This window comes from Sminthopsis crassicaudata, chromosome 1 (genome assembly GCF_048593235.1).
Source record: "Sminthopsis crassicaudata isolate SCR6 chromosome 1, ASM4859323v1, whole genome shotgun sequence".
In the NCBI taxonomy this organism is placed as follows: domain Eukaryota; kingdom Metazoa; phylum Chordata; class Mammalia; order Dasyuromorphia; family Dasyuridae; genus Sminthopsis; species Sminthopsis crassicaudata.
The window spans coordinates 262,974,424-263,001,808 of record NC_133617.1 but is presented as its reverse complement, the minus strand read 5'-3'; the positions used below and the strand labels follow the sequence as shown (position 1 = coordinate 263,001,808).

Here is a 27,385-nt window from a genome sequence, read left to right as displayed (position 1 = left end):
TTCTTGACTTAATCAAGCTTCTGAGTAAAAAATGTTTCATTATAAAAAAAAGTTAATGTTTATGTTTGTCAATGATTACTAAACTGATGAATTAATGGAACCAAAAGAATCATCTTCCTGTGTTCTCCGATATTCCCATGAATATTATTGCTGTCACAGCCCTTATCTGAATCACTTTTTGCATGACTAGGAACATTTAAAATATAGGGAAAAATTTTGGCTAGTTTAAAACTCAGCTAATACAATTTTGAAAATCTATAAGATTTTGATATCTTATTTTTGACCACAAGAGGGCAATATAGTTTTCAGAAAAGCCAGAAAAGTTCTATGAGTCTCAAAATTGATTTTGTCAACTCAATGTGAGCTTCATCTAGGAGTAGCTTGAAAGTTCATTCATTAATTGTGTTCTGTTTTATATCTATAAGGAGCTTCAAGGCGCTTAGGATAAGATTGAGATATAAAAGATTTCAAAGAGCCCTGGAAAAAGAGGAAGAGGCCTGGGATGCAACAAAGTTGACTAACTAGACTTTAGAGAAAACCAGGAACATCTTAGGGAATAGAATGGAGGATCAGGGTTGAGCTAGAGAGCTGGAGGGTCTAAATTGTTTTGAATCACTATAGGGTGTAGAAGACAGTGAGGGAGGTCAACATGTAAAGTCCATAAGGAAAAAATAAAATTAAATCAACAAAAGACAACAAAAACAAACAAGAAAAAGTAGTTGAGAGCAGAATATAGAGCAACAAGAAATCAATTGGTAAGAGATAGTTAATATGCCAAAGGGACTTCAGTTTTATTTTCTTTTTGCAGTGAGCAGATCTTATTTTAATGAGCCAGCTGACCTACTTTAATTCATTTCAATAAACATTCAAAACATTTATTTGTCATCTACAAGGCTCCATATTAAGTGCCCCCACTCCCTTTGTCTAGGATTTATAGATAGGTACAGAAAACACCAAGGGAAACTTAACTTGAGCAACCCTTGAAGGTTATTCTCAGAAAGCCTCCCAAAGAACTATGCTCTTTATAAAAGTAATCCGTTTCCTCTTTAATTTTTTAAAAGAAATCTATTTCCTTCAATGTCGTGCAATCTAAAGTTTCTTTATAAAATAAGCAAACATACAAACAAACAAATGAATAAATATATAACTGAATTAATAAATCATTATACCCTTGGCTTGTTTATTTTGGGTTATGTCTTCTCCCACCCCTATCCTATCCTTCTTTATTAGGAAGAAAACCAGTTAAATTCAATTAATTTATACAATGGACAGCTAGGAAGCACAGTGGATGGAGTACTGGATTTGAAGTCAAGAAGACTTCCTAAATGAAAATCTGGCTTTGAGATAATTACTACCTATGTGACTCTGAGCAAATCACTTAAAACTATTTGTTTAAATTCCTCATTTGTAAAATGAACAGAAAATAGAAAAGGCAAACTACATTAATATCTTTGTAAAAAAAAAAAACACTCACTCAAACAGTCATGGAGCTTTAGACACAACTGAAAAAAATTGAGCAATTTATTCAATAATTAAGTGTAATGTTTTCTAGTTTGGTTTTCTTGGGGTCTCTGGGAGCAGCTTTCTTTGCAGCTCAGTAATCACAAGAAGAGTACCCAGGGTTAAAGTCCAAATCCTTTATTATCTCTTCCAAAGTCTTGTCTCCTTTCCTGGGGCCCCGTTAGCTTTCTTACAGTCCAGATTCTTTATATCTTCTTGGGGCTGGGCAGCTTTCTGGTGAGCCTTTCAGACCCTCCTTGGTCTCAGGAGAGAAATGCAGGAGAGCCTGCCACCAATGGCCTAACTGAAGATCAAATGAATGTCTGTCCTTGACATTCTTGAGCTTGAGCTCCCACCTGTCTTCTGTGCCCTATGAAATCTCCTCTGTGGCTCTCAGTCCCTGTTTATATGCTCCACTCTGAGTGTAAACCAATCATTATACCTCTAGGAAACCATTAGTTGTTGTAAGATTAAATCAATCATACTGAAACATGCTAAACGAGATAACCATTGTCTACTCAATTACACTTAGTACCTTGTTTCAAGTTCTGTCCCATAACAGTTAAGCATTTATATGCAATGATCTGTTTCTGAAAGCATAATCCCTTACCCCTTTACTCTTCCCTCCTCAAAGCTCCCATACCTTTTCTTTCTAGCACTCTCTCAGGAATTTGCCTCTCACTGAGAAAATTTAGATCAGAACACATTCTCTTCTCTCATTCTCTTGATTTCAAACTCACTCTCTCTTTTTTCTCCTTAACTGTTTGATAGAGAGGCAGTTTTTCCTGGCTAAGACCAACCCTTCCACATGTTCATTTGATCCTTTCCTCCTTTGTTTTCTTGATCTATATCTTGCCACTGGACCCAAATGGCTCTGGAGCAGAAAGTGAGGCTGATGACTTTGCACAGCCCATTTTCACTTAAATCTAATTCACTTGTATGTCATGGCACCATCTCCCTGATATCATGGCCATCTTTGAGAACAAAGAACAACAGCAGCACCTCCAATCATCTCCAGTTTAAAATCTTCAGTCTTTCCCTATTGACTGGTTCCTTTTCTACTGCCATCAAAAATATCCAAGTCTTCCCTAACCTAAGCCTCTCACCAACAACCTTTCACTAGACTATACCATCTCCTTAAACTATTGTGTTTTTTTTTCCTTTTTTTCAGATAGGATCCTTGAAAAAGTGGTCTTTGAGCTCTGCATCCACTTCTCACTCACTCCTCTATACTTTGTATTCTGACTTCCATTTTCACACAACAGAAACTGCTCTCTCTAAATTTACCAATGATCTCCTAATTGGCAACTCTCATTTTCTTTCTCAGATTTAATCCTTTTTAACCTAGCTATTGCATTTACCACTATCAAACACTCAGGTTTTTCCATTATAGTTTCTCTCCTGGTTCATCTTCTACATGTCAGAATTCTTAGTCTCCTTTAATCTCTCATTATGCCTCTTAATTGGTATTTCCAACATTCTACTCTAGGACTTCTTTTCTTCTTCCACATTCTTTTTCTTGGTGGCCTCATCCCATAGGTTTCCATAAGCTTAACTATTATCTCCATTTATATTCTTTCTAGATAGATATATCTAGCTCCATTCTCTCTTTGAACTTCAGTAACACAGTAATTTTCCAATTGATATCGCAAACTCAAAAGGCCTACAAACAACTCATTATATTCCTCCCTCTCAAAACTTTTTCTTCTTTCCAAATTTCTTTATTTTCCTTCCAATCTCCTTGACACATAACCTGGACATTATTTGAAATGTCTTATTCTCCTTCATCCCACATACCTAATCAGTTACCAAATATTGCTTTTGCTACTTTTACGTCATCTCACATCTGACCTCTTCTTTCCACTCATAGTTATTACCTTAGTTCAAATAAGTAAAATCTCTCACATAGACTATGGCCATAGCCTACTTATTGTTTTTCCTGAGGCACATCTCTCACCATTATAATTTGTCCTACTTACTATCAAATCAATTTTCCTCAAACATACATGCACTCATACATACATGTTTATGTGACTTTCTTATTCAAGTAATTCCTTTGACTTTTTAATGCATCTAGAATAAAACATAATTTTATCTCTTTATTTTTTAAAAAAATTATTTTATTTTTAATTTATGGAATAAAACAAACATTTATATAACATACCATAACAGAAAAAAAAGGTTGCATATGAAGCTGAAAATCTACTTTGTATAACTTGCTATTCTTTTAAAATATACAACAAAGTCATCAAGTAAATTTTTCTCCCTAGTCATATATATAGGGATATATATGTAAAATTATTCTATACATACTTCCATTTATAAGTTTTTTCTTGGGATGTATATAGCATCTTTATACATATCCTTTATACTTAATTGGGTATTTATAATAATAAAAAATAATTTATTCTCTCAAAGTCATTCTTTAAGCAACATTGCTGTTACTATATACAATGTTCTCTTAGTTCTATTCATTTCATTCTTCATTATTTCATATAGATCTTTCCACATTTTGCTATGGTCATTGAGTTCATCATTTTTTAAAATTTAATTTCTTTTTAAATCTTTTTAAATAAAATCCCAACCTGTCTTTTCAGTCTTACTGGATATCACTCCCTAATCCACTGAGATATAGTCAAATTGATCTTCTCTGTATTCCTTATACATTACACTTCCTCCCTCATCACTGTTTCTTTACACTATTTCAAATGTCTGGTCTTTCTTACCTCTGCCTCAACTAGAGTCTCTCTTCCTTTTAGATGAAATTCAAAAAAATCTTCTTCATATAGTCTTTCCCATTTCTTCTATTCCTAATGCCCCCCCAACTGTCTTGTATTTAACTATTTTGTAAATCTTTTTATATATTAAGTCAATTTTTTTCTGAATATATTTTCATTTGTCCTTTTCTTTACTAGGAGTTCCTTGAGAGTAGAAATTATTTAATTCTTTGTACCTATAATTACAGCATCTAGAGAGTACCTGATATACAACAAATGCTTAATGGATATAAATCGACTGTAAAATCCTTTTACTGCACAGTCCTTTGTTTTACATTATTTTTCCTTGCGTTAAAGATTTTGACATTTTAAAATTCTAAATTATGGAACTATACTTTTAGTCATATTGGATATTCAACATTCCATTTTATCCAATTCTAGCTCAAATTGTAGTGCATGGGTCTTCCATGAAGTTTAAATCAGGTGAATTTCAAGGTCAATGAAACATATTTATCTTCATTTTAGATGAATTTCTTAATCTTTCAGGACAGTGGCATGAAGTAGTACTCTATCAACACTTAGAAATTTCTGAAATTCTGGAACAATTTTGCTTCTCATTATATCCACACATTCATGAGATCTCATCATTGCTGCAATGGAGAAAAGACTTCTAGGAAGTTAAACTTGCCCCAAACATTTTTTGGTGGGTTTTATAAACTGATGAAGATACTGTGATCACACAAGTTTTTCTGAAATTCTTCCAACAAATAATCTGTTATGTATAGTCTTGAACTAAAGAATGAGTTTCATTTTAAAAAGAAATAACCTAAAATCTCTAACACTTAATCTGGGAATTTTTTGGTAATGATAGTTTTTTTTTTCTTCATAGCTATGGTTCGCATCTAGTTTTTTATTAGTTTTCTTGCTGTTTTTTCAACTTTAAGAAGGCTATACCCACACTGAATTTAATCTATATAAACCTTTCTTTTTTCAGGTCTGTTGGAAAGTGTTTGCTTTTTTTCTGAGGCTTAAGGAGGCTGTTTGGTAGTATTAGTTTTTTTAAGTTCTCATCTTTAGTTCTTCATTACATTTTCCTTTGCATGTGAGTCTAACTGATTTTTTCCTTGTTGTGATTTTTAATGATAATTGAAACATTTGGCTTTTCTTCACAAAAATTGCAATATTTCATTCAGTCATTAAAATGTGTTTTTTAATTAAAGCTTTTGATTTTCAAAACATATGCATTGATAATTTTTCAACATTGACTCTTGGAAAACTTTGTGTAATCCAATGTGTTAAACATGGAAAATATATATTAAATCCAATATATGCATACATATTTATAAAATTATCTTGCCACACAAGAAAAATCATATCAAAAAGGAAAAAAAATAAGAAAGAAAATAAAATACAAGCAAGCAACAAAAAGAGTGAAAATGCAACTCTCTTCATCACAAGCTCATTGGGACTGATCTGAATCATCTCATTATTAAAAAGAACCACATCCATCAGCATTGATCATTTTATAATCTTGCTATTTAATGGTCTTTTGGTTCTGCTCATTTCATTTAGCATTAGTTTATGTAAGTCTCTCCAGGCATCTCTAAAATCATCCTCCCAATAATTTCTTATAGAACAATAATATTCCGTAACATTTATATACCATAACTTATTTGCCATTCTCAATTGAGGGGCATCACTCAATTTCCAGTTTCTTGCCACTACAAAGAGGGCTGCCACAAACATTTTTGCACATTTTCCCCCCTTTAAGATCTCTTTGGAATATAAGCCCCATAGAAACACTGCTAGATTAAAGGGTATGCATATAAAATGTATTTTTTAAAAGTTATAATTTTTGCACATTTGCTTGGATTAATAATGATCCTTATAAATCTTAGAAAGAAAACTCATCAAACTAAAGAAGTAAAAATCTAACAATAACTTAAGAGAAAACCAATCAAATGTGGGGAAACCATATTATTCTGATTTTATTTGGTCATGATAAGATTTTATTAATTTATCAGTAGAAGCGTCATTCATGGACATAGCTATCACAAAATGAAAACATACCAACATTATTGCTTCTCCCAAGTAGTTCATTCTCTACTGGTAAAAATATGTGGTAGGAAGAAGTGTGGTATAATGGACTTAGAGCTGGCCTTGGAGCCAGGCACACCAGGGTGCAAATCTTTTCTTTGACAAATATTGACTATGTGATCTTAAGTAAATCAGTTAATCTCTTGATGCCCTAGACAAGTGTCTAAGACTCTTAAGTTGCAGAAAAATTATTTTGTTGTATTGGTAGATAGAGCTTCCTCCTCTGGGAGTCTTTTATACTAATGGAAGTACCATTTCTTATCTCCTAAATAAATGTTGTATCTTGATAAATTTGTGTTCTCAAAGGTAAGCATTATTTTACGTTTTTCCTTATCTTCTTATCACTTAGCTCTTATTTGGCATCTAACAAGGATGTAATAAATGCTTGCTTGATATATATGAGAAAACTGAGGCTTGGTGAAGCTTAGTGAAACTAAATAACTTGTCCAACTTGGGCTCTTTTCAACAATGAGATGATTTAAGGCAATTCCAATATACTTGTGATGGAAAGAACCATGGCCTCATCCAGAGGGAATTATGGAGATTGAAAGTGGATCAAAGCATAGTATTTTCACTTTTTGTTGTTATTGTTGTTTATTTGCTTTTTTATTTCTCATGTTTTTTCCCCTCTTTAATCTGATTTTTCTTGTGCAGCATGACAAATATATACATATGTTTAGAAGAACTGCTCATGTTTAAATTATAGCAGATTGCTCGTATCTAGGGGATAGGGATGAGGAAAAGAGTGAGAAAAATTTGGACACAAGGTTTTGCAAAGGTCATTGTTGAAAGCTATCTTTGTGTGTATTTGAAAAAGAAAATTTTATTAAAGAAGAAAAAGAAAAAGGAAAAAGTAACTTGTCAAAGGTCATACAAGAAGGAAGTGACAGAGTTGAATTTGTAGATCAGTTGCTTTGATTCCAAACAGAACTTTGTTCATAGTATGTGCTTAATAAATATTTCTTTCATTCATTCTTTTATCCCAACTCAACTTTTCCTACTGCAATACTCTACCTCTATATCTATGTATTCTCTGTCTCCACATCTTTCTATCAGGTCATATTCCACCTGACTCCCTGCTAAAAGTCAGATTGTAAAGGTGGGAATTTGGGCTTCTTGTCCTGATTCAGCTACTAACCCAAAGAATAATATCAATGAGCAAGGCTTTGTTCTCATTTTTACAATTCTATGATTCATTTAAATTTAAAGTGTTTTTTAAAAGTATTTAATAATAATAAATAAAAGTATTTAGTAATAAATGCAGGGCTTTGGGATTTTAGCATATGTAAAATAAGCACTTTGAGCTAATCGAATTCCAATTGATCAATGATGGACAGAATCAGCTACATCCAGAAAAGGAACACTGGGAAATGAGTGTAAACTGTGAGCATTGTTTTTTTTGTTTTGTTTTGTTTCTCTTCCCAGATTATTTTTACCTTGTGAATACAATCCTTCCTTTGCAACAACAACAACAACAATAAAATGCGATTCTGCACATATATATTGTACTTAAGATATACTATAAGATATTTAATATGTATGGGAATGCCTGCCAACCAGGGGAGGGGAAAAACTCAGAACAGACGGGAGTACAAGGGATAATGTTGTAAAAAAAAAATTACCTATGCATATGGACTGCCAAAGAAAATGTTATAATTATAAAAATTAATAAAATAAAATAAAATAAGCACTTTGAAAACAAACAAACAAAAAAATCCCTTTCTTTATCCTGTGTCTGTTTTTTTTTTTTTTTTCTCAAAAGGAACTTGGAATCTGTGGAGTCCATTCCAATAAGATAGGAAGATGGCATTGGGGATGATAGGGGTTGAGGTCCCTTTAAGATTTCCTTTCTGATTTCCCAACCCCCATGGCTGACCTTGATTCACAAATCCTGGTCAAAAAGCACCCTTTTGAATATCAGGCCCAGCCCCCTGAGCTAACTAAAAGCCCGCCAGAATTTGGGGTACCACCCATAAAGCCCCTTCTAGGTATAAAAGAGCCAAGCCAGAGCTCTCTCTCTCTCTTTGCAGGAGCCCTTCCCTCCAACACATGGTATCTTTCCGGCCAGGTAAGGGTTCCTGCCTGACTAGTGGCCACCTTCAGCCCTGGCATTTTTCTAACTGAACTTTACTTCCAATTTCTACAATAAACCTTTTATTTATCAATCTAGGTTTTTGGGCCTGTAAATTCATTTACAGGGGACATTGGGGGATCTTTGTGCCGACAAATGGGGTTTCCCCTTTCCTTTCTTTCATTAGGGCTGGCACCAATGAAAGTATGAGTGTATTAAGTTTTTTTCTCAGTTACTTATTTATCTTTTCTGCCATAGCCCTGTCATTACCAAATTTTTCACTCCTTATTACAAGAATTTTTTTACTTTTTCTATACTAATTTTAAACTTCTGTAGTTGACACTATGGAACATGGTCACCAACAGAAACACTTTCATCATGTTCTTTTCTTTTGTTTGCCTAATTTTCAAGATTAAGAATAAATTTTAATGTTTTCATATACCTGGCCTATAGTTGGCATTTAATAAATGTTTATTGAATGAAGAAGTTAGTTCAAATGCATTTCTCATGCATTTGAAATAAATATCTTCCTGATTGTCACTTATTACTTATTTTCTTCTCTGGTTGTATTACTGTTATTCTTACTTTTTATTAGGTCTGTTACTCTACAGTCTGCTTTTATTAACCCTTTTTTTTCCCTTCTTTCCCACCCTGCCATTTTTGTGATCCCTTTGTTACTTCCAAGCAATAATATTTTCAATTCATTTAGAGACTATCTTTAATGACTCCCATAGTCAGTAAACTGAAGTTTGGTAGTGTAATTGTATCTAAGTGAATTGAGAAGTTAACAAGTGGCAATTCTTTCTGAAGAAAAAGATTTCAATCCTTGACTGGTGAGAAACAGAGAATGTCTCACAAGACAGAGCTCAAGCACTGATTTCATCTGTAATTCAACTTTCATTATCATATAAATTGATTCTGTAATTCAACATAGAACTCATTTGTATGTTTAATGTTTGAAACCCAGGCAGATTAACTTTCTGAAACATTAAGTCTAGCATTTTAAGCAATTCTAGAACCCCTGTGGTAAAATAGTTAAGTGTTGGGTATGTGTGTGTATGTGTAAGGAGCAGGGAGTGGGTTAAAATATCAGGCCTGTAGTCAGGAAAAATCATCTTCTTGAATTCACATCTGGCTTCAGACATATGAGAGCTGTATGACTCTGGGCAAGTCATTTAACTCTGTTTGTCTCAGTTCATCTGTAAAATGAGTTGGAGAAGGAACCCGAGGGTGTGTGTGTTTGTGTGTGTGTGTGTGTGTGTGTGTGTGTGTGTGTATGTTCGATTTATATTTATATTTAAACACACTGCCTCCGTATATATTCGTGTATGAATTAATGACTGGAGGACTGGCTTTGGAAATAAGAAAATGTGGGTTTAAAATATTATAAGCAACGCTAGCTTTGTGACCATAGGCAAGGCATTTAACTTCTGATTGCCACCAGAGAAGTCTATTATCAGTTACAAATGAGTTTGTGTCAATGGAAAAAATTTCTCCAGTGAGAGTTCCCAATGATCCTTGACTGTTAACATCAAGCAGAGCATGAGAGAGAGAGGCATTTTTTTAATCTGTAATTTTTGCTACTGTCATGGATAATGTTCAGCATAACATTAGAATGGAAGAAGGCCTCTCTGTGGATGGTGAGATCCTGAAGTTACTTCTGATTTTAAATGATACTGTGCTGATTGTATCAAATTCTAGAATATTTTTGTTCAACTCTTTCTTACTTTTTCTGAACTCATCTGAAGTTTTCTTGGCAAAGATATTGAAGTGGTTTACCATTTCCTTCTCTAATTCATTTTACAGTTGAGGAACTGAGGTGAACAGATTTAAGTGACTTGCCTGAGGTCACACAACTAGTAAATGTCTGTGGTCAAGTTTGAACTCAGGGCTTCTTGATTCCAGACCCAACACTCTACTGCTCCACTTAGCTACCCAAAACATAGTAAAGCCTATTGAGATCTATGATCATTTAAAGAAGTTTGTATTAACTCTTCACAAGAAACGGCAAAGGATATTTATTGTTCTGAGTGCTATGTAGTTGTTTGGACAACTCAATATCTAGTCAAACAGTCATTTCAGATGGATGATAATAAACAGAACTGAGGCAGAGGAATAGACAACTGGATTGCTTTTGAGAAATTGTTCAAAACTTTAAATATCTTTCTTAAACAAAGAGTCATCTTTTACATTGAAATATTCTTTCAGTGATGCTCATTCCTACAAATAACTATTTCTGAAGAACCAAAATTGTGGACCACAAAAAGGCATAGAACAAAAGCAAAGTAAATGTGAGGCCTAAGGAGGCTGTATTTAGCATGATACTGCTCCTCTAAGAGGACATATATTTATGCATGTACATATATGTGATGACTAATATTTATGTAACACTTTAAAATTTGTAAAATACCTTACAAAGGTTATCTCATTTTGCCTTCATAACAATTCTGGAAGGCTGATGTTATTATTCTTGAAGTAGCTGAAGCAGACAGAGATTAAGTAACTTGGCTAAGGTTACCCAACTAGCATCTGATTTTGTATTTAAACTCATTTTGTCTAGATTTTTGTTGGTGGTAATACACACACTTAATTATAATATTTAATAGCCTCTGCCCTTCTGAGTGGAAAGCTAGAGGGTGAAACTAAAAATTCCTCTTAAAACTCTATGTTCAGAAACCCAGACAACTCTTCTTTTATTATGAACTATATTTCTTACATTTGACTCCACCATCCTCGTGACTCTAAAGATTGCTTGCCACCTTTCTGCTTTCTTTCTAATTTTGATAGCATTGGTTTTGTCTATACAAAACCTTTTAAATTTAACAAAATCAAAATTATCTGTTTTATAGTTTATAATGCTCTCTATCTCTTTTTTCGTCATGAATATATAACTCACTTAACATTCCCCTTAAGAATTTGGATGCTATCAAAATGGGTCCATGATTTAGGCATAAAGAATGAGATCATAAATAGATTAGAGGAACAGAGAATAGTCTACCTCTCAGACCTGTGGAGGAGGAAGGAATTTATGACCAGAGGAGAATTAGAGATCATTATTGATCACAAAATAGAAGATTTTGATTACATCAAACTAAAAAGTTTCTGTACAAACAATAATAATGCAAACAAGATTAGAAGGGAAGTAACAAATTGGGAAAATATTTTTAAAAGGAAAGGTTCTGACAAAGGTCTCAATTCCAAAATATATAGAGAACTGACCCTGATTTATAGGAAACCAAACCATTCTCCAATTGATAAATGGTCAAGGGATATGAACAGACAATTCTCAGATGATGAAATTGAAACTATTTCCACTCATATGAAAGAGTGTTCCAAATCACTACTGATCAGAGAAATGCAAATTAAGGCAACTCTGAGATACCACTATACACCTGTCAGATTGGCTAAGATGACAGGAACAAATAATGATGAATGTTGGAGGGGATGTGGGAAAACTGGGACACTGATACATTGTTGGTGGAGTTGTGAAAGAATCCAACCATTCTGGAGAGCAATTTGGAACTATGCCCAAAAAGTTATCAAACTGTGCATACCCTTTGACCCAGCATTGCTGTTATTGGGATTACATCCCAAAGAAATACTAAAGAGCGGAAAGGGACCTGTATGTGCCAAAATGTTTGTGGCAGCTCTTTTCGTAGTGGCTAGAAACTGGAAGTTGAATGGATGTCCATCAATTGGAGAATGGTTGGGTAAATTGTGGTATAGGAATGTTATGGAATAGTATTGCTCTGTAAGAAATGACCAGCAGGAGGAATACAGAGAGGCTTGGAGAGACTTAAATCAACTGTTACTGAGTGAAATGAGCAGAACCAGAAGATCACTATACACTTCAACAACAATACTGTATGAGGATGTATTCTGATGGAAGTGGAAATCTTCAACATAAAGAAGATCCAACTCACTTCCAGTTGATCAATGATGGACAGAAATAACTATACCCAGAGAAGGAACACTGGGAAGTGAATGTAAATTGTTAGCACTACTGTCTATCTACCCAGGTTACTTATACCTTCAGAATCTAATACTTAATGTGCAACAAGAAAATGGTATTTACACACATATATTGTATCTAGGTTTTATTGTAACACATGTAAAATGTATGGGATTGCCTGTCATCGGGGGGAGGGAGTGGAGGGAGGGGATAATTTGGAAAAATGAATAAAAAAATTTAAAAAAAAAAGAATTTGGATGCTATATCACTTGGTGGATATTATGTGTTCTTTTAATGTCATTGATTTTTGCTTCCCTTCAGCTGATTGTCTCTAGAAGTTCTGCTTTTCTTTCACTGAAGCAGAATGTTATCCATGAAGGACAATATTCACCCAGAAGTAGTAGTTTTCCTTTATACCAACTCTGCAGATTAGACCTATTGTAAGGTTTCTGACTCTTGTTACAAAATATATTTCTTCTTTGCCACTCCCCCACCCCAACTTTCCTGAATAATGCTCTTCAATCAGAGGTCCCCTGACTAATAAGAGGAGATTTTCTTCTTTTCTCCTGTTTCAACACTTCCATTTGCCACTTCACTCAATTTTCTTGAAACTCTCTTTCTAAAAAACTCTAGTGGTTACCATCCCTTTGTTGTTTACCCATTTGTCTCTATGTGCCACCTACTTTTTTCTCTGCCATTCATTCTTTGATGATTTAATTTTGTCCCTCGAAATATGTTGATTTATCTGAAGTAGAGTCATAAGTTCCTCCATCATTATTTTCCTTCTTAAACTCTGTTTACATATTTCTCCCCTTGTGTATTTTTAAAAATAAAACTTTCACAATATGATTAATGTGGAAATATGTTTAAAATGATTACACATGTATAACCTATATCAAATTTCTTGCAATCTTGGGAAGGGAGAAAAGATAGGAAGGAGGGAAAAATTTGGAACTCAAAATCTTATTAAAAATGAATGTTAAAATTTATCTTTACATGTAATTGGAAAAATACTATTTACATAAGAAACAAAAATACTATTTACATAAGAAACAAAAATTAATGGTCTCTCTATTGTTGTTATTGTTTTTATTGTTGCCACTAGATATTTTCTTTTTCATTTCTTTTAATAATTTGAAGACACAGAATAATTTATTTCACTACTTATGATTGCTATAGTGGTGATATCTATTTCTTTTCCTTGTGTTTCTCTTAGTTTATAAATTAAATAATCTGCTCTTATTTTATTTTCTTTAAGAATGCTGCAAAGTATTCTTTTATTGAATATACATAATTTTTTCATTCATGATTAGGGTTTTGAATTGCACCTTGAGCTTCTTTCATACTTTTCTGACACTAAGGCCATCACTATACACTCAGATAGCAGAAGCAATGATTTATTTGACCTCAGAGTTAAAGTAAATACCTGGGTTTGAAATTTCCAGAAAATTGGTCCTCAGGAAAATGATACAATCTCTAGCTTTATTGTTATGCCATGCAGCAAGCAGCCTTGCTTACTTACATAGCATAAATGACATAAGTAACATAATAATAATAATAAATAAGTAACATAAATAGACAGAGGTTTGTCACCACATGCAAGAACCTTAACCCAGCCTGAGGGTAAGGAAGATATTGGAGGGGGAGCACACTCAAAACTGGGGTTCAAGTGGCAAGATCACATACCCTAAAAATGGGCTGAGTTGATAACTCGTAATTCATGCCAGATGTAGAAGAGGGTATTCTTAATCAGAACCAGATGTGGTAGAAAAATTCTTGGAGTCCCTTACCAATACCAGTCATGGGTGAAGCTGCTCTAGGAAGCATTTCCTTATTGGGACTGTGAACTGGTGGAAAGATATAATGTTAAGTAAAACAGCAGAAGAAGAATGAGTGGAAGCCCCTGCAGCAAGTCAAAATTCATCCAATCAAAAAACTACAAACTTTGTCTGCCTGACACAGAGTTAATAGAGGAAATAGAGGACACACTGTCTGTTTTGCCTAACTTTCTATGAGCATTGGGACCACTTAGCCTAATTGACTCCTCCATATTGGAATCCTATCATTAGAAATCTAATATCAAACCAAAATAAGTTTATAATTATCACAGAAAGGTAGGTAGTTTAGTGGCTAGAGAGCTAGTCTAGGAGTCAGGAAGGTATTAGTTAATATCCTGTCTCAGCCACTTATTAACTAAGAGACCCTGGATAAGTCACCTCACCTGTTTCTTCAAGTAAAATGAGGATAATGACATCACCTATCTTGCCAGGCTGTTGTTAGAAACAAATGAAGCAATATCCTGACATATAACAGTTGCTATATAAGTGGTTATCCCATTCCTCCCCTTGCTAATAATATAGGATTATTTGAAAACTTGATAAACATGCCATCTATCCTTTCATCTAAAATAAATAAATAAATAATAAATGAAAATAAAACAAACAAACAAAAAAAAACAAACAAACAACAACAAAAAAAAACATTGAATGGAACAGAGCCAAGGACAGAACCTTAGTATACACTCTTTTTTAGATACTTCTTTCCAAATTAAATCCATTAATTTCTACTCTTGAATTTTAGTCATTCAAGGGAATTAAAAATCTACTTGATTTCATGATTAGCTTACATTTCTTTATCATGTCCAATTAATTCAATTAAACAAATATTCATTAAGTGTCTCCTCTGCTAAGACACTAGGGATTCAAAGAAAAACAACAACAAAATGATCCTTGCCCTCAGAAGAGTTTATAAGGCCATAAAACATATACTCAGATAACTCTTACCTCTGAAGAATAGAAATACTAAAATATAATGAAAATGAAACTGGACTTTAATTCAGAAATCTTGATTTCAATTTCTGGCTTTCCTTCTAACTCACTGTATCACACAGAGCTTTTACCGGATTCAGATCTTCATTTTAAAATGAATGAGTTCGCCTAACTGATTTTTAAGATTTTTTCAGTTATAAAAATCCAAATCGATAAATAAAGGCCAAATCATATACTTAATATTGCATAGGAATATATCATTTATGTGATTAACAGTGGACATTTATTTCACATAAAATGTTATTTTATTTGGCTTCTTGTTACTGATTCATGAATACTTTTATCTTATGATATATCAACGTCAATAGCATATATATCAACAACAGGCTAGACTTTTAGATTAATTGATAAAGTATACATTCCTGGATATGTCAGTTTAATCTTAAAACAAGATTGTGCCTATTTTATTTCAAGCATCTTCACATAAACATTCTGAATTTAGATCTGGAATCTTTCTGAATCTTAGGTTATCATTGATGTGTAGTATCAACAGCTTTAATAAAGCATCTTTTATATACAAAGTGCTCTTCTAATAAGATAGACCACAAAAGATATTATAGGATTCAGAATGAGAAAGGACTTCAGAAATTATCCAATGCAACAACCCCCTCATTTTACAGGTAAGCACATTTATACCTAGAGAGAGAAGTTGAGGCTTGCCCAAGGATACTCAGAAAATATGTAGCTACTTTCTTCCCCAAACCCTTCTCCCACCAATTCCCCCAATATTTGTTTTCTAACATCATTTCAATGTCATTTGTAGAAGTTCATGAGCAAAGGATTTTCTACTTGATAAAGAATTTTTTGGCAACAAGTCACTAACCAAAATATGGAAGGATTCTCCTACTCATTAATAGAGAGCATACCCATATGGATAATATCACAGATCTTTAAAGCATTAAAGTGAATCTCCTTTGTAGAGCCTTTCCTCAAATGGTTGTTTGGGGGCTTAGAATTAGATTTAAACTGAAATAAAATTAAGTCTTTTTTTTTTCTTTTTTTTTTTTTTTTTAGCAGTGTCTGAAATAAGATAACTATAATGATAATGATGATATTTAGAAATAATTCATGTTAGTCAATTAACATGTGCATATACATATATGTATTTATAATTCTAATTTTTCAATTCTGAATTATTTTAACCTTAGAAGAGATAATTCTACCTTCTTATCAATAGTTGTCAAGCTTGTATTTGTGTAGCAGTCTGAATTGTTATCTCTATTCCTGTTATATTTAAAGAATGTTATTATGATTTTCTGTGACAGCAACATCAAGATCAGGAGTCTACTTGTGATAAAGGGCAAAACTATAAAAAATATATAATTGTGTGAGTTTATGTATGCATGTATGCGTTGTAAGCCTGTGTTACAAAGCTTAAAATAGGCATTGAATATATGTGGATATATATTGAATACTGAAGAGTGAGTGCAAAGAAGTTAGGACATCTGATTTTTTAAATCATATAGGAAAAGAAGGTTCCCCTATGTGTAAATGACCAAAGTGGTCATGATTTCTGCATTAACACTTCTGCAATAATGACTTCTAAGAAGTGGCACTAACATTTTAAGGTCTGAAGATGAAGTTCAGAATATCTTTGTATAGATCTATATATAGACACAATCATCAATGAATATATCAACATAAATATATGTGTATAGTTATAAACATACATATGTACATAAATGCATATTATATATACACATATACACACATACATGTCTACAGATACATATGTATATATATATACATGTATAGATGTATGTGTGTGTATATATATATGTGTGTGTGTATATATATACATATATATATATATATATATATATATATGCTTCTGAACTGTTCCAGCAGATCTTTGCCCCAGTGTTCTACTCCATTTAGTTATTTTCAAAGATAATACTCAGTTATATCTCAAGAAAATATTATTCATAATAAATTCATCAGATCAATAATCCACAACATGTCTCATTAACTTCCCTCTATCCTCTGATATTCACCACCTCATGCCAGCCAATCCTATTTACAAGATTAACAAGAGACCAGGGAGGAAATGAAGGATTCTGCCTTGTTAGGCTGAGGGGTATTTTCCTTTTCAAACCAGATTTCCGATCATGAAACAAGTCTTACACAGTTCTGGTGGCAATCCTCCCCAGATATGTGTTAGGTCAGATCACGTTTCATGGTGAGGAATGTAAACACCACATTCACTAAAGAGTTTCTTTCTGTTTTTAGTAAATTTACTTCCCTGACTGGATTAAGATCTTTGGTTACATCAAGCCTCTAACTGGCAGAGGACCAAGCTTAATTTTTCAAAGAGAACATTGTCATGGAAAGGGTCTAAATAAGGAACTATAATTGGTCTGAAAACAGCTGTGGAAAAGCTAGAAGAGGAGTGGAGGGGAATGGAGTGGAGTGGTGTATATTTGCAGGGGAGGAACGAATCTCTTTCAATTTGTACTTCCTGAGAACTCAGTGGTACAAAAATTTTCAAACAGAAGTCTTGGTTTATGAGGATGTTTCTGAAACTTCAATGAAAGCAAATCCTTTAAAACGTGCAGTCCTTCATGTACCCAAACAATATCCTCACCCACTATCACTCAAGAGTTATTTTTCTCCAAGTGATAATAAGTTGTTCTGATCCCAGTCCTGTTGGTGAGTAATGGATATACCTACAAGACAGCTGGATGCAGCTTGGAAAAGAAAAAGAGGAGGAGTCATAGACTAGAGTTTTTCTCCATGTAAAGCTTAATCCATTTGCAGAGTTTTTTGTTTGTTTTAGTTGTTTGTTTGTTTTAGCAAATGCAATAGAAATTTGTAAAAGGCACACATAAAACATGCATTCAATAGTGACAATAATGATGATGACAACAATCAACCACCACCACTTGGAACAGCAAAAAGGTAACTTTATGTAGGTCTTTTAATTGCCAAGAAACAATGGAACATCTGATTGGTTTCAGATTGGAAAAGAAGTATGACAACGTTATGCACTTTCATCTTATTCAATTTATATGTAGAGTAAATCATTTGAAATGCCAGGCTGAGTGAATTAAAAGCTGGAATTAAGGTTGCCAGAAGACATATTGACAACGTGAGGTATATAGAAGATACCTCTGATGGTACAAAGCAAAGAATGAATAAACTTTATGATGAAGGTAAAAGAAAATAGTGTAAAAGCGGTCTTGAAGCTTAATATAAAAACCCATGGTAACTGATCCCATTGCTTCCTGGCAAATATAGGGAAAAATAAGTTGAAGAAGTATCAGATTTTGTATTCTTGAACTCAAAGGTCACTGGAGATGGTGACTACAACCATGAAATTAGGACATGTTACTTGAAATGAAAACTATCACAAATTTGGATAGTATGCTAAAAAGCAGAGATATAATTTTGCTGACAAAAGTCCATCGTCAAAAGTCAAAGCTGTATATGTTGTAATGTATAGTTGTGAGAGTTAAACTATAAAGAAAACTGAGCACCTCAGAATCAATACTTTTGTATTGTGATACTGGAGAAGACTTTTGAAAGTCCCTTTAACAACAAGAAAATCAAATCAATCAGTACTTAAAGAAACTCAGCCTACTCATCAGAAGGACAAATATTGAAGGTGAAACTTAAATACTTTGGTCACAAATAAGAAGATAAAACCACTGGAAAACACTCTGATGTTGGGAAAAATTGAAGACAAAAGAAGAAGTGAACAGTGGAGGATGAGATGGATCGATACCACCATGGAGGCAATAAACATGAGCTGGCATAGATTTTAGGAAATAGTCGAGGATAGAAATGTTTAGCATGTTATAGTCCATGGGATCACAATGAATCAAACAAAACTCAAAAAATAGTCGAATAGATTTTGAAGAAAGGCAAATTATATAATGCACAGTGTAGTGACCTTAAGAGACACAAAGACAAGGTTCAAATCTTGTCTTTGTCACACATTAGCCTAATGCCCTAGAAAATCTCTATTTTAAATAATGGATATTTATATTTGCCCTTCCAACTTAGAAAATACTCAATCTTTCCTTCAAAGAAATTGAATCTTGTTAATTGTTTTTATTTTTTAAAAATCATTTGAGAAAATGAAAAAAATAGAAAAAAGAAAAAATACCATAGACACAACAAAGAATGAAAAGATTCAAAATATGATGTACTAAATTTACATTTCAAGAAAGCCTACATAATATGTACTACACACTTTGTTCACAACTTTCCATCTTTTCTTTGCTTCCTGGTAGATTTATTTTTGTTTTCTCATGTGAATTTTTACTTTTTTCTTTTTGCCCTCTTTCATCTGCCCTCCCCCAGAAGGCTATAATTAAGCACAGATATATTTATATATACATATATATGCACACATACACATACAAATATATATATATACATGGATATTTATAATCACACACACACATATATGTATATATATTCATGTATACATTAATATACATCTATGTAAGACCATACTATCCTTGTTTGTTTTCTGTTTCTCTTGGTGAATGATATCATACATCATAAGTCCAAGTCTGCAATATCCAAACTTTATACTTTCTAATAATCTAAAATATTCTAAATCGTCTAACATTCTAAAACTATATTAGTTTTAGTCTAAACTAATACTAATAGTCTAAAACAATATTGACTAATATGACTGACATATAGTATATTTTTTTCTATTTTTTCTTTTGATGAAATCTATTTTAGCTTTAACTTTATCTGAATTAAATGATTATTACCCCTGCTTTTTTCTTTATAAATTTTTTTTTCTTAATAAAGTCTTTTTGCCACAAAATCCTGAATGTCTGAAAGCTCATTGAATATCCTTCTTTTTCAGTTAGGATTATGCTTAACTTTTCTGGGAATATTTTTGTCCATAACCCTAATTCTTTTGCTCTCGTATATATAGTATTCCAAGTCCTGCAGTTTTTTAATGTAGCCAGTGCTAGATTTTATGTGATTCTAATTGTGTCTTCCATATTTGACTTTCTTTTAAACTTGTATCTCATAATACTGTTTCTTTGATCTGGTGGTTTCAGCATCTATTTTCTCCTTGATCTGGGGATTTCAGAATTCAGCTATGATGTTCCTAAAGGATTTCCTCATAGGATATCTTTTAGGTGGTAATCAGTGAATTTTTTTCTATTGCAATTTTCTTCCCTTGTTCTAAAACTTCAGAACATGTTTAAAAAATATTTATTTAATCAAGATTTTTTATTGTACTTTCCAGGTATTCCAATTATTCTTATGTTTTCTCTTCTTGATCTGTCCTCCAGTTCTGTTGTTTTTCTTAGAAGATGTCTCACATTATTTTCTATTTTTTTTCTATTTTATTACTTCTTGGTCTCATAATTTTACTAACTTCCCCTTGCCCAATTCTGGTTTTTCATGGACTCGTTTTCTTAAGTATCTGGATTTCATTTTCTACTTGATTGACTTTTCATAATCTTATATTTCTTGGATAGTTTTTGTATTTTTAATTTTTCCTCAAGTTGTTTTAGTTTGCATTTCTCTAGTAAGTAGTGATTTAGAGCATTTTTTCATATATTATTGGTGACTTTTATTTGTCATGTGAAAAATGTTCATATCCTTTGATCATTTATCAGTTGGGGAATGACTTGTATTCTTATAAATTTGACAGTTCTTTATATATTTTAGAATGAGACCCTTATCAGAAAGAGTGCTTGTAAAGATTTTTCCCAGCTTTGTACTTCCCTTTAAATCTTGTTTCTATTGGTTTTGTTTGTGCAAAAACTTTTTAATTTAATGTAATCAAAGCTGTCCATTTTGTTTTTCATAATGTTCTTTAGTTCTTCTTTGGTCATAAATTCCTCCCTTCTTCAAAGATCTGATAGGTAAATTATTCCTTATTTTCCAAATTTGTTTACTGAATTATCCTTTATACTGAGTTGCTATATACATTTTAACCTTATTTTTGGATGGGGTGTGAGACATAGGTCTATGCTGAGTTTCTGACATATTATTTTCCAGTTTTCCCAGCAATTTTTGCCAAATAGTAAGATCTTATTCCAGAAGCTAGAGTTGGAGGTTTTTTTTTTTCTTCAAATTTTAGATTGTTATAGACCTTGATTATTGAGCTGTGTATCTAATCTATTCCACAGATCCACCATTCTATTTCTTAGCCAGTACCAAATTGTTTTGATGACGGCTGCTTTATAACATAGTTTTGGTACTATAGGTTTGGTATTCCTAAGCCACCATCCTTTATATTTTCTTTGCATTAATTCCCTTGATATTCTTAACCTTTTGTTCTTCTAGATGAATTTTGTTATTACTTTTTCTGGTTCTATAAAATAACTTTGAGACAGCTAGATGGTGCAGTGGATCGAGCACTAGCCCTAAAGTCAGGAAGACCTGAATTGAAATCTGGCCTCAGACACTTAACACTTCCTAGCTGTGTGACCCTGGGCAAGTCACTTAATCCCAATTGCTTCAGCAAATAATGACAAAAGTAATAATAAATAAAAATAAAAAATAAAATAACCTTTTGGCAGTTTGATTGGTATGACACTGAACAAGTAGACCAATTTAGTCAGAAATATAATTTTTATTATATTAGTTCAGTCTAGCCATGAACAATTGATATTTTTCCAATTGTTTAGATATGATTTTATTTGTGTGAGAAGTGTTTTGTAATTGTGCTTATATAGTTCTTAGGTTTGTCGTAGCAGGTAGACCCGCAAGTATTTTATTTTGTCAAAAGTAATTTTAAATGGAATTTCTCTATCTCTTGCTGATGGGCTTTGTCAATAATATATAAAAATGCTGATGATTTGTGTGGGTTTATGTTACATTCTTCAACTTTGCTAAAGCTGTGAATTGTTTCTGGCAGATTTTTATATGATTTTCTAGGATTCTCTAAGTATATCATCATATCATCTACAAAGAATGATAGTTTTATTTCCTCATTGCCTATTCTAATTCCTTTAATTTTTTTTTTCTTTTCTTATTTTTAAAGCCAGTGTTTCTAGTACAGTGTTGAATAATAGTGTTGATAATGGCCAATCTTGTTTCACCCCTGATTCTCTTGACAATGAATCCAATGCTTGCTGTAGCTTTTAGATAGATACTGCTTATTATTTTAAGTAAAGCTCCCTTTATCTCTATGCTCTGTAGTGTTTTTATTTTGTGTTACATTTTGTCAAAAGCTTTTTCTGCATCTATTAAGATTATCACATGATTTCTGATGGTTTTGTATCGATCATAACATGGTCAATTATGGTTATAGTTTTCCTGTTATTGAACCAGCCTTGCATTCCTGGTATAAATCCTACTTAGCCACAGTGTATTATCTTACTGATAATTTGCTATAGAGTCTTTGCAAATATTTTATTTAAATTTTTTGCATCAATATGCATTAGGGAGATTGGCTTGTAATTATTTCTTTGTTTTGGCCCTTCCAGTTTAAATATTAGTGCCATATTTGTGTCATAGAAGGAATTTGGCAGTACTCCTTTACCTATTTTTTCAAATAGTTTACATAGTATTGGAATTAATTGTTCTTTTTCTAACTTTTTTAGTTGCCTCCCTAATACCTTGATCTTTTATTTCTCTGTTTAGAAATACAAAATTTCTCCTAAGAACTATTTTGGCTGCATCCCATAGATTTTGGTATGTTTTCTCATTATTGTCATTTTCTTGAATGTAACTAGGGATTGTTTCTGTGATTTATTGTTTGATCCACACATTCTTTAGAATTATATTATTTAATTTCTAATTGTTTTTTAGTCTATCTTTCCCTAACTTTTTATTGAATATAATTTTATTGCATTGTGGCCTAAAACAGAAGCGTTTACAATTTCTGCCTTTCTGCATTTGATTGTGAGGATTTTATGCCTTAATACATGGTCAAATTTTGTGTAGTTTCCATGTACTGCCAAGAAAAAAGTGTATTCCTTTCTATCCTTATTCAATTTTCTCGAGAGATCTATCTAATTTTTCTAGGATGCTATTTGTTTTTTGTTTGTTTGTTTGTTTGTTTTGTGGTTAGATTTGTCTAATTTTGAGAGAGGAAGGTTGAAGTCTCCCACTAGAATAATTTTGCTTTCTATTTCTTCCTGTTCTAGGAATTTGGCTGTTCTACCCCTTGGTGCATACAGATTTAGTATCATTAGTACTACCTTATATCAAGAATCATCCTTTTTTCAAGATGTAGATGTATTTTTCCTTCTTATCTCTTTTAATAAGATCTATTTTAACTTTTGCTTTATCTGAGATCAGAATTGCCACCCCTGTTTTTTTTTTTTTTTTTACTTCAGCTGAAGCATAATAAATTCTGATCCAGCCTTTTACCTTGACTCTGTATGTGACTCTCTGTGTGTTTCTTGTAAATAACATATTGTAGGAGTTGTTTTAATCCACTCTACTATTTGGGAGAACTCATCCCATTGACTTTCACAATTATGATTACCAGCTCTGTGTTTCCCTGCATCCTATTTTCTCCTTTGTATATATTTTGTCCACTTTTTCCACCTGTGTTTTTTTATCCAACCCACCCACTACCTTATCTCCCATTAACCCTTCCCCCCATACCATTTTTCCTCTAGTATTTCTGCCCTCCCTTTTGTAGCCTGCCCCTCCCTTTTCTTTTCCTCTATCTCCTTCTATTTCTTTATAGAATTAAATAAATTTCTATGCCCAATTGAATGATTAATGTATTCCCTCTTAAAGCCAAAAGTGATGAGATCAAATTTCAGACAATGCTTATTCCTCTCTTTTTCCCAATTGTAATAGGTCTTTAGAGCTTCTTGTTGTGAACTAATAGTCCCATTATACCTTCCCTTCCCTCTTTTTCCAGAACAGAATTTTTACAAAGACCTTAATGTCTTTTTCTGTGATGTCATCACATGAGAGTGCATTCACAACCACACCCTCAGTTTATGTAATGCCCCCCTTCGTCTGCTCCAGTGTCAGATATAGTTCTTAAGCATTACAGATATTATTTTCCCATCTAGAAACAGTACAAGCTATAAATAGTTAAATCTTTAAATATATATTTCCCCCTATTTACTTTTCTATGATTCTCTTAAGTCCTGTATAGATTAGTTCTGATTTTTTCAATAGAAATGATTGAAAATCTCTTACTTCATTGAAGCTCCATCTCTTCCCTTGAAAGATAATGTTGAATCTCACTAAGTAGTTAATTCTTGGTTGTAACCCTACAACCTTTGCCTTCTGGAATATGGTATTTCAGATCCTCTTATAGTTTATGGTAGAAGCTGCCAGATCCTGGGTAATCCTGATGCTCCTTGATATTTGAATTGTTTTTATCTGGCAACTTGCTGCATTTTTATCTTGAGATTATAGTTTTGGAGTTTCCCAACAGTGTTCCTAGGGGTTTTCCTTATGAAATCTCTTTGTAGAGATGATTAATGGAATCTTGCAATGAGTATTTCCTCCTCTGTTTCTGAATATTAGGATAGCTTTCCTTAATGACCTCTTGTAGAATGCTATCAAGACTCTATTTTTAGTCATGGCCATCAGGTAGACCAATAACTTTTAATATGCCTCTTCTGGATCTATTTTCCAGGTCAGCTGTTTTACCAATGAGGTATTCACCCATTCTTCCATTTTTTAATTCTTTTTAGTTTGTTTGACTTATTCTTGCTGTCTCACAAAGTTATTAGCATACATTGTCCTGTTCTAGTTTTTAATATCTGATTTTCTTCAGTTATCTTTTGTTATATCTTTTTCCATTTGGTTTATTCTACTGCTGAAGTAGTTGTTTTCTTCAGACAATTTTTTTTGAGATTTCTTCTGTGGACATTGTGTCCTTGTCTGAATTTGTGTTTTGATCTGCCCTGTCACCATAGTAAATTTCTGTGGTCAAGGTTTTTTTCTGTTTCTTTCCTCTTTTGGTATTTGCTCTTTTTTTAACTTTTAAGTTTGAGCTCTGCTCCTGGGGTAAAGGGGGCATTGTACCAAGCTTTCTGTGTGGCTCTGAGCTTTGACTTTAACTACAGGGATTCCTCGTGTTTACAGGGGGTAGCTTTGCCTGTTCTTTTCAGGAAACAGTCTGGTTTCCCAGATTTTGCCTTTTGAGCTGGAACTAGAAGCTGTCCCCCTGATTTGCTCCTTTATTAAGCCAGGACTGAGGGACTCAGTTGCTGATTTGCTTCGATTGAGACCCTCTCACTGGCTTTCCTAGAGATTATCTGAGTTTAGCTGAAACCCCTTTCACACCAGTGAGACTGTCCTTTCTTGAGGTCCTTTCTATCTATCTTGAGTGGAGAGGGGTTTCATTCCATCAGATTCTGTTCAGGGGCTTGGTTTCATGTTGTTTTTGAGGAAAACTGAGAGAGCTTGGGCAGCTTCCTGATTTTACTTCTCCATCTTGGCTCTACCCTGGGAATTTCTTTTGAGGTAGAAGAAAAATTTTTTTTTTAAATTTCAGTATTCTCCTCTGAAGATGAACTCTGTTCCTCCTTATTCTAACAACAACTTTTTAAAAATTGGATTATTTTCCTTTGCCTGCTCCCTCCTTTTTTTTTTAATTTGTAGCAGATTATTGGTGTAACTACTAATCCTGAGTGTGGGGAATGGTGCCTGGATTTAGGTTCTCCTTCAGTTGGCTTGGGACCAAAAAGCAAGAACTTTGCCCTCTTATAAGTGCCCACAGCCAACAGTGTCCCTGCTCTACTGCTTCTACACTCATTAGTTGTGTGCTGGTTGCTTCTTGCCCAACACTGCCTCTGTGCAGCCCCAGTGGCATTTCTTATTAGCAGAAATTATCTCAATCTTCCCCAACTCAGATGCTTGAATGAAGGGACACATCTGGAAGATGAAAATTCCTGTGCTTGGTCTGAGACTGACTTCCAATCCAACTAGTCACACACAGGACTTACTGCTTGTTCTTTCAGTGGAATTGTCCTCAAGGTGTTTACATTTCACAAAGACAAAACTTCATTCCTAATACCTTTCTTTGGATTTTCTCAGATTGTCCCAGAAGGAAACTTTTTGCCTCAGTTCTTATTTATTTTTACTACACTATGTTCTCTGGACTGAGATGTAGTTTGTTTTATTTGTGGGGAGAAAATCTGGTGAGCTTGGAATTTTCTGACCTTTTTCTGCCATCTTTTCAAAATCCTGTCATAGTCATTTGAAGAAATGTAGGGCTGAACATTCTCCTTATTACTTAGCTAATTCTAGAACTTATAATAATGGTAAAATGATTGAACAAGATTTCACTTATTCTCAAAAATGCAACATTATTTAATCAGAAAATCTTCCAAAGCCCTGGAAATTTGGGAATAAATTGCTAACTGATCTGAACTTATAGGTTTGAAAATTGACTTGTGAGAAGGGAAGAAAATAGCAGCCCAAAAAACTAGACTTATAAAATAGCTTAAATTCATGGGATAGGGATAGAAAGAGGAATCAGAGTAGTTCTTATCCAAAATTATACCTGTTCTAAAGGCACTGATATTCTCCCAGGTTAAAAGGCAAAATTCAAGGAAAACGAAACAATATATATTTATCATGAATCTGTTACATGTGGTTAAGTGTGTTGAATGCATGGGAGAGGGGATAAAAAGAGAAATAAGACATGGTTTCAGTCTCATGCAGCTAATGATCTAGTAGGAAGAACTAATGCAATAGGGGTTCCTTATATGGTTTTCCTGCTTAATACTTCTCTGCAAACCCAATTGCCCCGTATGATATATCTGGTGTAAATCTTGGCAATTATTTGAAGACTAAGTGAGTCAACTGGACAATCCAACGAGTTAAAACATGAGGAGATGCAGTGAGTTCTGCTATAACATGATACATGTATTACCAAAAAGCATCTTGAAATGCAAAATTGTGCAATAAAAGCTATAAAACTTATGGGAAAATGGGGTTGGGTACAATGTTAAAAAAACTTCAATACTGACATAAAAAAAAGAAAGGAATCCAATGAAAACTGCAGCACAATTTTATATATGTTAACTCATTAGGAAATACTATAACTAGTGGTAGTATGGTTGCTCAGATTTCTCTTCCAGGTCTCTGCCAGTCCTTGGGGCCCAGGCTAGCAAACCCATTAACTGCTTAGGCTACTACCCCAAGCCTTCACTACAACTTCTATGCTCAAGTAGGAGATGATGGCTGAAGTTTGAGGGAAGGGTACAGACCACCTCTCTTTGGCCCACACCACCTCTTGTACTAGAAGATATATAATAAATATTTCATTTACCATGATAAAGACCTGAAATTTGCTTGTGAAATT

At 33.2% G+C, this 27,385-nt stretch overlaps 1 long non-coding RNA gene across 1 annotated transcript in view; it reads right to left on the bottom strand.

Moving 5' to 3' along the window:
- LOC141549268 (uncharacterized) overlaps positions 1-24,424 on the bottom strand; it is an 80,933-nt gene extending 56,509 nt beyond the window's left edge. The window contains exon 1 of the long non-coding RNA XR_012484307.1: positions 24,262-24,424. This is a non-coding gene — a long non-coding RNA (uncharacterized LOC141549268). The remainder of the gene's footprint in view (positions 1-24,261) is intronic.
- Positions 24,425-27,385: the final 2,961 nt, after the last annotated feature.